This window comes from Pistacia vera, unplaced genomic scaffold (assembly GCF_008641045.1).
Source record: "Pistacia vera cultivar Batoury unplaced genomic scaffold, PisVer_v2 Contig506, whole genome shotgun sequence".
Lineage (NCBI taxonomy): Eukaryota > Viridiplantae > Streptophyta > Magnoliopsida > Sapindales > Anacardiaceae > Pistacia > Pistacia vera.
Window position 1 is genome coordinate 527,808 of NW_022196342.1, and position 13,262 is coordinate 541,069.

Below are 13,262 nucleotides of genomic sequence, written 5' to 3' on the forward strand. Positions count from 1 at the left end.
AAAACAAAGAAATAATCACTAATCAGTTCATAATCAAGCTTACCTAAAGTCACAGAGCTAAAACCGAAGCAAGAATCTAATATGGAATGATAAAAATTATTCAGGCGAAAACACGAAAAACCCAGAGAATCATGAACACATTTCCAACCAGAAATCACAACCAAAATTGACCTGACAAGTCAAAAAGTTTGTATTTATTAATTATTATGACCATAAAAAGATCACTCAAAGTCTCAAACAGAATATCTCAAGCAATCACTCAAAGATTGTAGAAGTTTGTTTTCATAGTAATGAGACGAGACCAAGCAGAGGGTGCAGCAACCAGTGAACGGCAAGGCGAATAAGAGGGCAACAATGAAGGAGACGGCAAACTGCAAACAACAAAGGAGAGCATAGCAGCATAGTAGTGAACAACTTTGACTTGGTCAAGTTGATATTCTCCGAGTGACGCCATAAAAAGAGTCAAACAAGGTTGTAAATTGGAGGAAAGGTTGTTGGAGCTTTTAAGAGGGAGGTCGGTGAATCTTTTGTTGGTGGCAGTCAGTCCCACCGATTAGGCACGCTCAAGCCTACTGATTTATAAAGGGGTATCCTCCATTCAATAAGGCCTTATTGGGTGAGGAGTCAAGCCCACCTGAAATTCTATCGGTATCCAGAGCCCAGGTTTAGTTGAGCTGAGTGCTTGACAGCGGGTGAGGAGTTAGAGCCGACAACTACCTCCAATACATGTATGACCCAACATATGGGCTTGACCGTGAGGGGAGTGTGGAGTCCCATACCGACTAGGCACGCTCAAGCCTACTGATTATAAGAGGGGTAATCCTCACATTCAATAAGGTCTTATGGATGAGGAGTTAGGCCCACCCTCAAATTCTATAATTGTATTTGACTTGAGGGATGTGGGAGCTAGATAAAGGTGGCGGTAGATGGTGTGAGTGGCTAGGTGTGGCTAGTCACACAGTTGTGAGGCTTTGCGACGTGAAGGAGAATAGTGTTGGGGCGACGGCTTTGCGCAAAGACTAGTGGGTTTGGGTTTTAGAGTTTTTTAGGGTGTGTTCGTCAATTTTAAAAACTATAAATTACATCGCCTCCTATTAGTTCAAATATACCCTCAAGCTCCCTAAAGCTCACGAGCCTGGCGAGCCAAGCATTGGCTATTGAACTCGGCTTGTCTGTGAGCCAGCCAATTAAGCTTGAGCTCGACTCGGTTATACCTGTACTTACAACTATACTCAGATGATCTCAACTTTGCTATAAAGTCCAGAATTCAGATTGTCTTTGCTTAATATTTCCCCTTAACTAAACACTTCTTCATCCTAAATTTCTACTCCATTATCACATACACCTTGTCACTTGTTGTTCTCATCTCACATTCCCCTTAAAATAAACACTTTCTGTTTCTACCTATTCTTACAACCTACAACTTGATTTATTGTCTTTAACTATAGTTTTTTACAGTCCAATCTTCCTCACACAAACAACTACAACTTCTCAGCTCACCTTAATCTTTACAACTGCATTAATCAACTCAACTGCAATCATTCATAACAACAACAATTCCAGTTTGTCATCTTCATTTTGCAGAACTCACATAAAACCTATGTTGTATTACACCAACTCAACTACAACTTTTACAGGACAACTGTTACAGTAACTACAATTCCGGTTCACAAACTTCATTTTGCATAAGTCACTAACACCTTACTGCTACATTACACCAGCTCAGCTACAACTTTCACACTAACTACAATTTCAATTCACACAACTTCATTGCTCAAAAACACTACAAATTCTCAATTCATTGGGTGAACTAGAAATTGTAAAGTGTGAAAGTTGTAGTTGAGCTGTGCAATGTAGTAGTAATCGGTGTTATGTGAGTTGTGCAAAAGAAGTTTGTGAACTGGAATGTATTTGTTGTAAAAGTGTCCCATCTTTTTCTTCTGATCTCCCCCTCATCCTTCTGTCTTCATGCCTCCCATTCTGGCACCATTGGCCTCCTCCGACACTCCACTAGCATCCATCCTCCATACACCAAAACCCCCATGATTTCCACCTAATTGCTCCCACTATCATAGTGTCGCTATGTTTAGGATATTCATTATTTTCAAGCCGAATTCCAACCAATTTCGACGCCCAAAATCCCACCTCTACACCCTCAGCATCACTGGCCCCATCACCTCGATGTCTAGTAGCTCGGCGAACGTTGTTCGTCGTAAAAGCCAAACTTTAGTCGTCCTTGAGCAATCGATCAGATTGTCGCACGACCTCACCACGCCACAATTGCTACAACTACTAGCCCCTCATCTCCCTACCTCCATACACCAAATCCAGCCATCATCACTCACCATCGGTGCCCACATCCATGTGCACGATGTATTTGTATTTTTCTAGGTTTTTCTTTTGATTTCGTTGATTGATGTTTGGTGTGTGAGGAAGTTTAATTGTTTAGTTGCGAGTGATGAATATTGTAATTTGGGTGATTTCGTTTGCGATTTTTCTGGGTTTTTTTTTTTCTTTGATTTCATTGATTGATGTTTGGTTGTGTAATGAAGTTTGATTGTTTGGTCGAGGTGTGAGAATCCTGTCGATTGGGTGAGAAATCTGACAGGGATCCATGAACAATTGATGGCGACACATTGGCAATGGTGGTCATTCATAGAGGATGAATGTGATCTGGGATTTGAACAATCATTTTACCATTAATCGTATATTAAACAATTTTTTTGTTAATTTAAAGGTAAGAATATGAAATATATTACGAAACAGGGTTGAGAATTTGTCATTTGCTAAACCTTGAGTGGAACACATGTCGTTTGGTCTAAGTTCTCGTCAACACAGTGATCCATAAAAATTAAGATGTAAACAACGTCTTTGATGGAACATGTCTCACTTACCTCATTTCCACTCACTAATTCATTTGAAACACGAACATTAATTATTAAGTAACCATCAGTATTAAAATGTACGATGATAGATAATTCAAACATTCCCTAGGCCTGACAACTTTAACATGTATGTTTCAAAGCACAAAATGTCTATTATGCCCTTCTTTCGTTTAATTAACGGTCAAATCTTTAACGATGTCCAGTTTTGGTATTAAATTGTAGTTTACAATTCAAGGGGTGGGAATGTATTTCACAAAACCTAGGTGGGCAATCGATTTTGGCCTAAATAAAAGTATATGAGAGTTATAAATAATGTAAATAAAGCATATGCTCTGAAGAATTTCTAAATTGATTGATTAAAGCCAATTGTTGTCAAGCTGTTTAAGATAGAGAAATTCATTCTATTGAATAATTTTACTATAAAATTATCAAATTCCTGAAGCTTTTTCAATATAGTGAAATATATTTGCCGTAGTGATCTAGTTTCTATTCATTTGCTGGAGAGAATTGAATCATAGTAGAGAAGACAAAAACAATAGACGTTTTAGGGTTTATTTCTTATTCTTATTCATTAAGAAAATGTAGAATCGTCATTAACAGTTAGAGACTTAGGGTTACATGTAATGCATGCTAATAAATACATACTTTTAACCTAGGTTTTGCATATCTTAGAAGAGCAAAGAACATGTTCCCACCAAGGTAAAGCAAAATGGTAAGTCCCCACCCTTGGTTTCCTAAATTCATTACCACCCTTATATCAACACCGTTAATAATTTTGAACTCTAATGAAATATGAAAATGAGATTACCAAACTGCCCTTAAATAAATTAATAAATTGCCTTTTAACACCAATCTTCTCTTCTTCCTTTATTTTTTCTCTCTTCTCCTTTCCTTTCTTTCTTCTCTTCTTCTTCTTTTTTTTTCTCCGTTTCCTTTCTTTTTCTCTCCTTCTCTCCCATGGTTGCTTGGCCCTCGCGTGGGTTTGGGTTGCCGCATGAGGGCCTCGTCACGATTGAATTTTGCAAAGCGGCGGCCTAATTTGGACTTGGTGACTAGAAAAGAGATTGTTGATTGGATTGTTAAGGGGGTTCTCAGAAATATGAATTTTGTGTGTTTGGGCTTGATATGGATGGTTCTATTCGTGGTTTCTCACCAAGATTTTCCTTTGAAACATATATTACCTCATTTAATGGTTTGATGGTTTCATTGAGATGAAATTAGGGTATGTGCTAGGGATTCATCACTGTTTTGATGGATATTGATATTTGGCCACTGTGATAGTGTTTTGTTCATATTCTAGCTTTTGTGATTGCAAATTGACATTGATGTCAAGAGTAACAGTGATTTGATGAGAGGAGAGAGAAAGAAAGAAAGGAAGGAGTTTTACAGGAAAGAACATGAGGTTCGAAGAGAGAAAGTGAAAGAAATTTAAGATGGGGAGGGGTACTTGTAGAGAATTTGGACGTGGAGGGCTAATTTGAAATTTTTATTTCATTTTGGATTATGTTGTAAAATGATATTTGACCCTTCGCTGTCATATTAAACGATTTATCCATTTAAGGGTGAGAATTGGAATTTATAAAACTAGGGGTGGAAAACCACGATTTGCGGAAACTTGGGTGGGAACATGCGTTTTACTCTATCTTAGAATTCTAGAAAGTAGTTTGGAGAAAGGCTTTCATATAGCCGTCATTGTGCTGAAGGGGAGAAACTTAGAGATTAATTCTATGTATTTTTTTAATGAAAAGTATTTCATAGAAGTTCTCTAGATGATCAAAACATGAGGATTTACATCGGTAATTAAATCATTGATTCTTTGCAAGAAAAGGCTTGTTTACAAGCGGGAAAAAGTTTAAAGACAAAAAGGAAGTAATTTTTAAAGGTGTAAAAATTATTTACAAAAGGACCTTATCTTTTATAAATTTGGAATCTTGACACAATAAATCTTAGAGTAATGTACACTACACCATTTTTTTACACCATTTAAAATATCATGATGTGGCATATGCTACAACATACAAATTCTACTATAACTATTAAAAATTTGTGTGATTGTAACATATGCCACATCATGCTTAATGAATTGTGTAAAAGAGTAATGTAAGGTAACATTCTCAAAATCTTAATATCACTTGGTGACATAATAGACTGACAAGTGCCGAAACAACCGAATACAAATTCACTCAATTTTAGGTGTATTATGAATCAATAATCTTAATGTCATTTGCCGTTGAGGGAGTATAAATAAAATTATCCCTTTTCAATCCAAACAAAGTAGAAATGTTTGGTTCTCATGAATAAGGAGTGGAGGAAGGTTAATCACTATTTAAGGTGGTGTAAAAGAGCAAATGAAGATCTAATATCAGGTCATCCGATTTGCGAGTCCTCGTGATTGTTATAGGGATGATTGGTAGAGTTTATATCCAGTTTGTAGGTTTCAAGGACCTAAAGACTCGATCGCTACATGCAAATTAACCGCAACACCTCCGACTATTAAAAAAAAAAAAAAGAAAAAAAAAAAAAAAACAGGGAGAGAAGAGTAATTGAGGGAACAAAAATGCGGTGCCTCAACCTATTTGCTTCGTTTCACGTGGCAGCAATTTTCCTCTCACAGACTGGATCTGTATTTGACGCTCTCAAGTTGCGCTGAGCCCGGAAACGTGTGGAGGAACATTGACTTGTTTATTTACATGACATGTTCAAGTCCAAATCATTAATAGAGCTGATGGACGGGGTACAAAATCCAGGATCCCAAAGTCAACAATGTAAATAATTGAGTGTTAAGCTCATATGTATAATGGATAATCAACAAATCTAGTAAACTAATACTAAACAGCCTATTTTAAGCGTTGTCTTCAGAAAAGTGACTACAAATTTTACCATAAATCAACAACTGGAGCCTCTTAACATTTTGTTCTGTTAACCAAAAACAACTAACTTACGAAACACAGGTTAGGTGGGGTACTTTCAACATCTTGTTTCAATTGTAGTAAACCCTATTCTTACAATATTGTAACTCCCATTTGATTCCTCCAAAGGTCTTTTGACATATATTGAGTCGTTCTGATGCTTTTGTACCTGGAAGAAACCGAATAACATTAACTCATTAAAAGTCCTTGTTAATGCTGTTAGTATTTGATTACCAAGAATTTAATAATGCCAGAAAAGAAGTAATAACCAAGTATTATGAGTTCTTTTTGCTGTTAGAATACTTATTTAAATTACAAATAAATAAATTGTTCTGCCACCTTTAACACACTTTTACTGCTATCTATTTAATCCCTTTAAAGTGCAACCAAATAGCAAAAAAAAATTAAAATTAATCAGAATATTAAAACCTTTGTTATCTTTGAAAGCACTTTTAATGCTTCCCGATTGATTTCTTCTCCACTCACCATCGTCAACTTTCATCTATTTTGTTCTCCATTCGGTAAACACAGTTTACGTTTTCTTTCACAATTTCGTCAGTACATTTCTAATTATTATATATATCATATATATATATATATCATAGATATATATATATATCTATAGTATATATGAACTATATAGTTATATTTATTAATTTTATTAAAAATCGTCGAAATTTCTTCTTTGTTGCTTATCATTTGCAGAAAACCTACACATTTATTCATGTATTTAGAAATTTATTAGAATTGGTTTTTTTTTTTTTTTCTTTGGTGCGGTAATTTACCTGCTCTATTCCAAAGCAGTTGTGAGTATGTATGCCAAGAGACAGTGTTGAATCACAACCCCCACAATCATCCATCCAGATACCCTGTCAATGATCAAAACCACCTTCTCAGGCCATATATCAACTATCCAAAGTTCACAATCATTTAAGTGAAATATTGTAGCATCTCTCATATGGACTTAATATAAGAGCAATTTGAAAAAGATTAAGAGAGCTTCTTACCTTATTTTCGATTAGCTACGACCCCAAGAGAACTCCTACAGTCACGCCAATAAAAATAATAGTACAAATGTTAATCTGAAGACCATAGTTTGGCGGCCGAACCTATAGGCCCCTACATTAACAAATAAACAGAATGCTTGAAAAAATTGGAATACATTACTGAAAAACAGCTTCAGAGACGCACCAAGGCGTCGGAAGAGCAACACGAGGTGCCACTAATACATACATTTACCGACAACGTTTTGGGTGTCGTTTCCAGAAGGGAGGAGAAGGTCAGGAATCGTTATTGTGTACACAACAAATTATTATAGAACATACCTGTTATATGCCTGACAACCGTTTAACAAAACCGAGAAGCCAGATGGGGAGCGACTGAAACGGTTTCTGCGACTAGTTCTCACTTCGTGAAATATGTAGCCAATTGATTACCCACATATAACCATTATCCAAAAAAATACCCATCAAAACTTGCAGTGTTTCAAGTTGACTTGAGGAAAACGTTGCCGCCCCCTTAGCATTTACCTCCCAATTCCTTTGAAAAACGAACACTGAATATCAAGTAACCCATCCATATAAGTACATTTAATAAGGCTTGACTAACGGGATTTATATTGAAGCCTCACCACAGCTACCAACGAACGCCCATACATAGCATTAGTTCCAAGCTATGATTTGACGCTAAATTAACAGTCACACTTGATTTAGTATATTCATCATATTAATTTATATATTAACACAAGTAAACATACATGGAACGAGTATAGCACAGTCATTCCAAACTCAATGCGTTTTCTAATGTGCAATTTCATGGGAAACATACTTTGAAAATTAAAAAATTTGTATAACTTCATAATTTGTAATTGAATATATGGAAAAATAACTACCATATGGAGAAGGCAAAATCTCAATTGTGGCATTTTTCAGATTATCCGCAGTTAGGACTTATACAGCGTTGTACCATAATTGCTAAGCTATTGCGCATAAAATGCAAACAGTCATATAAGGTTGTAGATATATATTTTTGAGACATTTTTTGTTGAGAAATTAAATTGTGCATATATATTGTTGTTACTAAAACCATATCATCAACTGAGGATGGAGAGTCTTACTGCGGGAGACAATCAGGGAAAGCAGCTAATGCTAAATCCCTCTCCTGAGCAGGGACCAGCGCGAAGGCTGTACAAGAACAGTGCGATGTCACTAACCACACTTGCTAACTGGCACCCATTGCGCCAGAAATCCCCCAATGTTCAATTGGTGACGAAATCCATGAAAGAAAAGAACATAGTCAAATGGGGCGGCGGATCAAGCCATCCAATATGCATATTATTTGTGCTGGATTGTCAAAACTGGTTGCATGTTGAAACATAAAGGCCTAAGAGTAGATGATAGGTATGAACCCGAGGGGAGATCATTTCGCTGTTTACTTGCTAATCTCTTCCTGACCAAATTGGTTTGAATTATAGGCGAGTTATGGAGAAGATAAACCAGGCGTCAATAAGTAGTCAGTAGTAAGTGATGATCCATGATCTTTGCACAGCTAAATTCCCAACACTGTGGTATGTTTTAGCCCCATGCTTGTCCAGCACTGTCGAATTCGCGCTTGAACATGCCTACGACTACAACCTGAAAAATAATGTTAATATTAGCGTACAATAACTGAGGTTGTTCCATCTTTGGAGTATGTCAATGCTGTACAAAGCAAGCTTGTACTTTATAAAGATTAGAGGCAGGAGAGAGCAGGAGAGCATACTAAAATAGCACATTATATTACAGGTGTTATTATATGGCCATCAAATACCACTGAACTGGGACTAGATTCCTAAAAAGAATATTAGCATGAGGGCATGAGCTCAAGCTCAGGATGGACTTTTACTGGGTTCTGAGGAAATAAGAGGTAATCTCAAGTAAAAACCGAACTGGCCCAGAAACAGAAACTACCTAGGAAAAGCAGAGACACTGTAAGAAAAGTGCTAGTGTTCATCTCACTAAAAGAGTATTCAATCCCAAAGGGTTCAAAATTACAACGAAGATTACGTTAAAAAATGGTAGTAAGCTTTAAGAAACTGAGATGATAAACGAGCGAGGAAAACTTACCAGCTCCAATAACACAAATCGACAGCAATGATTGGTCTGAGTTCATAAGCTGCGAGCTCAAGTTCCCCCAATAGTCCATACTACCTGATGTCACTACAAACATTACATATTGACCAATCCTTGATTAACATTGAGGGAAAAAGACAGCTTCCATATCTTTTTACATTTCCAACCATTTATCAATTCTTCTTTTCAAATCGTTTATATCTTTGTTCAGATCCAAAGAGGCTTTCTTCATGATCCTGTGTGCACGAAATAAAACATAACGTTCAAAAACCAAGGTTGAATATGAAACTAAATAAAAGCCAACGATAGACAGCGAGAGAAGAAGCTACTGAGTTTATCAATTTACTTGAATAGTGATCGCTTATGGGGGCTCATTTCCGTCCCTCTGTGCGCGGGGATCATGAACTGAGAAAATGTAACGTTAACGGTCAAAACACACAAGTTGAATATGCAATAATCCCCCCAAAAGCCAAAACGAATGAACAGCGAGAGAAGAAGCTTTAATGAGTATCAATTTCCTTTGAAAGTTGATCGCTTAATGGGGGCTTCTTTCAGTCCCTCTGGGCGCGGACTCGGTAACTGAGGGAAAATAACGACAAAACTCACGAAAAAGAGGACAAAGAAAATTTTGGAGAGGTTCATGCATCACGTAGATATCAAAAATATTAGTTGAGGCAGTTGAGTTGACAGAAAGGTATGAGTGGTTGTATGAACCTCTAAATATTCCATGACATTTTTTAATAAGCTTTTGCTGCATGTGTCTCCAAGACGAAACCGTGGGAAACGTAGAAAAGTAGTAAATATTTCTGCAGATTCATTAATGGCTAGGCTGTTGGATATGATATGTGACATGACCTTTAAAAAGTAATAATGTTATAATTTAATTGAGTAATTATTTAACTATAATGTAATGCTTAATTAATGTTTATAATGTAATGTTTATAAGGTAATTTTATAATTAATTAAATTTCTAATCATTTAATTAAGTATTGTGCTAATATTTATGTAGTAAATTAGTAATTATTAATGTTTATAATATAATATCATAACTCATAATCAATTAAGTAATTATTTAATTATGTAATGTTATAATTAATTATGTGATTATACGATAATGTAATATTATAGTGAATTAAGTAATCAGATTATAAATCTTTAATGTAATATTATAATTAATTAAATTTTTAATCATTTAATTAAGTAATGTAATAAATAATAATGTAATAAATTGCTAATGTTTATAATGTAATGTTATAAATTTATAACTAATTAAGTAATTATTTAACTATGTAATACTATAATTAATTAAGTGATCATAATATAATGTAATGTAATAATGTTATAATTTAATTTAGTAATTATTTAACTATAATATAATATTTAATTAATTAAATTTCTAATCATTTAATTAAGTAATCATTTGTTTATAATATAATGTCATAATCAATTAAATAATTATCTAATTATGTAATGTTATAATTAATTATGTAATCAACTAATCACATTATAATAAAATATTGAAATATTAAAATAAATTAAATAATCATACTATAAATCTTTAATATAATATTATAATTAATTTGTTTATAATAGAATATTATAATTAATTAAGTAATCATTTAATTATAATGTAATGTTACAATTAATTACGTAATCATACTATATTTATAATGTAATGTTGTAATTAATTAAATTTTTATTAATTTAATTAAGTATTATGCTAAATTACTAATGTTTATGTAATAAATTAGTAATTACTAATATTTATAATATAATGTCATAATCAATTAAGTAATCATTTAATTATGTAATGCACTAATGCAATAATTTTATAATTAATTATGTAATCATACTATAATGTAATGCTATAGTGAATTAAGTAATTATACTATAAATCTTTAATGTAATATTATAATTAATTAATTTTTTACTCATTTAATTAAGTTTTTACTAATGTTTATAATGAAATGTTATAATTGATTAAGTAATTATACTATAAATCTATAATGTAATGCTATAATTAATTAAATTTCTAATTATTTAATTAAGTAATATACTAAATATTATAACTTATAAGTTAATTAATTAAGTACTAATCAATTAATGTAATACTATAATTAATTATACTATAAATTAATTAAGTAATGTTATAAAATTATAATTAATTAAATAATCATTTAACTATAATGTAATGTTGTAAACTTATAGTTGATTAAGTATGATATTTAACTAGTAATTAAATTTATTAATATTTATCAATCTATCATATATAATTAATTGCTAATTTACTATAAATATATTTAGAACTTGATAATTGAAGTAAATAACTAAATATATTATTATTCAATCAAATATATTATTTTATTCAAAAATAGTTCTTTTAATAACATTAAAAATTTAAAACACTTTTAATTGGACCATAATTCCAATTATTCACTTAATTAATGAAAACTTTAATATTAATATATTAAATTTTTTAATATGGTATAATTTATATGTAATAAGTATAATTATATTAGTATATTTATTTAATTAGGTTATTCTAAAAATTTAATTTTTTCTATTTTAAATTTTTTTATATGTAAAATAATGAAACCCCCCATTATTCACATTTCACAAATATTTCATTGCAGTTTAGGTTCCAAAATAGGTTTCAAACAGGTTTCAAAACAGTTTCCAAAACAGGTTCCAAACAGGTTTCAAAATCGGTTCTAAACCGGGTACCCGTTACAGGTTCCAAACAGGGTACCCTTTTTAGATTCTTTTTCCAGGTTCCAGTTCCGGTTCCTCCACACACAAGAACCGGAATCGGAACCGCACAGTGTCAGTTCCAAAAAATTGGAACCGGAACCTACCCGCACAGTGTTGGTTTCGGGTAGGTTCTGGTTTCGGTTCCGGTTCTACCCCCAGGTTCTGATTCTACCTGCTACTCGTGCTCACCTCTAAATTATTACTTGACAACCAAATATGGTAATCTAAGTAATATAAGATGATATTACCTCAATAATGTAAAATAACCCACAACCAAACACACCCTTAAGGTATTGCAAACATTAAAATGTTGGGTAATATTAAATTTTTTTAGCAAATGTTTGGTTGATTCAAGGAACAAGATAAATTAGTTGTGACATATTTGGTAGATTATGTTGCACAACAGCAAAATGAAGATGACGATTTCACCCTTTCGAGGTAGATCCATTGGATTATGCAACTTGTCTGAGTTGGGGAATTTTCCCACATTTTGAAGTTTTGAATTTGGGGTTGGAGACTTGTATATAGACTTGACAATCAGGTCGTGTTAAAATGGTTTTGTATTATGTGGTATTTGTGTCAAGTTAAATTTTCCTAAGCCAAACTTGATCCGTTAGTTTATTGGGTCAAAGTATGAAAACCCAAACTGAAACATTATTTATCGTGTTCATTAATACTATACTCACAAACCATTCTCACTAACTTTTTATCACAAACACGGTATGTCAACTTACAATTGGTTAGCTCGCATAGGTCCCACCTACCCAATAATGGGTTCCACCTAACCAAGTCAATTACGAGCTGCCACATCAACGTTTGTGAGAGAAAATTGTGAGAAGTGTTTGTCAACCTATCTTTATTCTTATCATGTTACCTAAACCTGACCCATAAAAACCAGACCCAAATGTTATTAATTAAACAATGAAATATAATATGATTAATAAATAATTGTGTACAAAAATATTAACCCCCTGTTTGGTACACTTTTCAAACTCTATCATATCCTACTGCCCTATTCAATCCAGTGAAATACATATTTGTTTTAATATTGACTATTCAATTCAAAATCCAATTATATTATATTCAACTCAAAACATTTAATAATTACCTTTCTTAATAAAAGTTTATAAATTAACAAAAACACCCCCACCCACCCAACTACTGCTGGCAGTCGGTCACCATCGTTGGACAGTGGCCAGAAATCATCGGAATGGCACACGACATGCTGGATCTAGTCGGTCATGTGTCGACTGGCTGTTGCCAGCCAGATCCACCATGGATCTAACCGGAAACGGCCAAAGATTTGGCTGTTGACAACGACCATATCTTGGCCATCATTTGGCCATCATTGATGGCCAAGATATGGTTATCGTCAATGGCAAGATCTTTGCCCGTAGATCTAGCTGTTTTCGACCAGATCGGGGCACGACCAACCAGATCCAGTCAGTCGTGCACCATTTAGGTGACTTTCGACCACCGTCTGGCGATAGTGGCCGGCTATCAGCAATAGTTGGGTGGGTGGGGTGTTTCTATTAATTTATAAAATTTTACTGTGGGCGAGGTGGGCCGCGGGGAGGAGGGGGATGGGGGGGTGTTTAGTTAAATTA

The 13,262-nt window shown here is 33.8% G+C and overlaps 1 pseudogene; it reads right to left on the bottom strand.

The window, feature by feature from the left end:
* Positions 1-259: 259 nt before the first annotated feature.
* Positions 260-13,262, bottom strand: part of LOC116105849 — a 32,239-nt pseudogene continuing 19,236 nt past the window's right edge.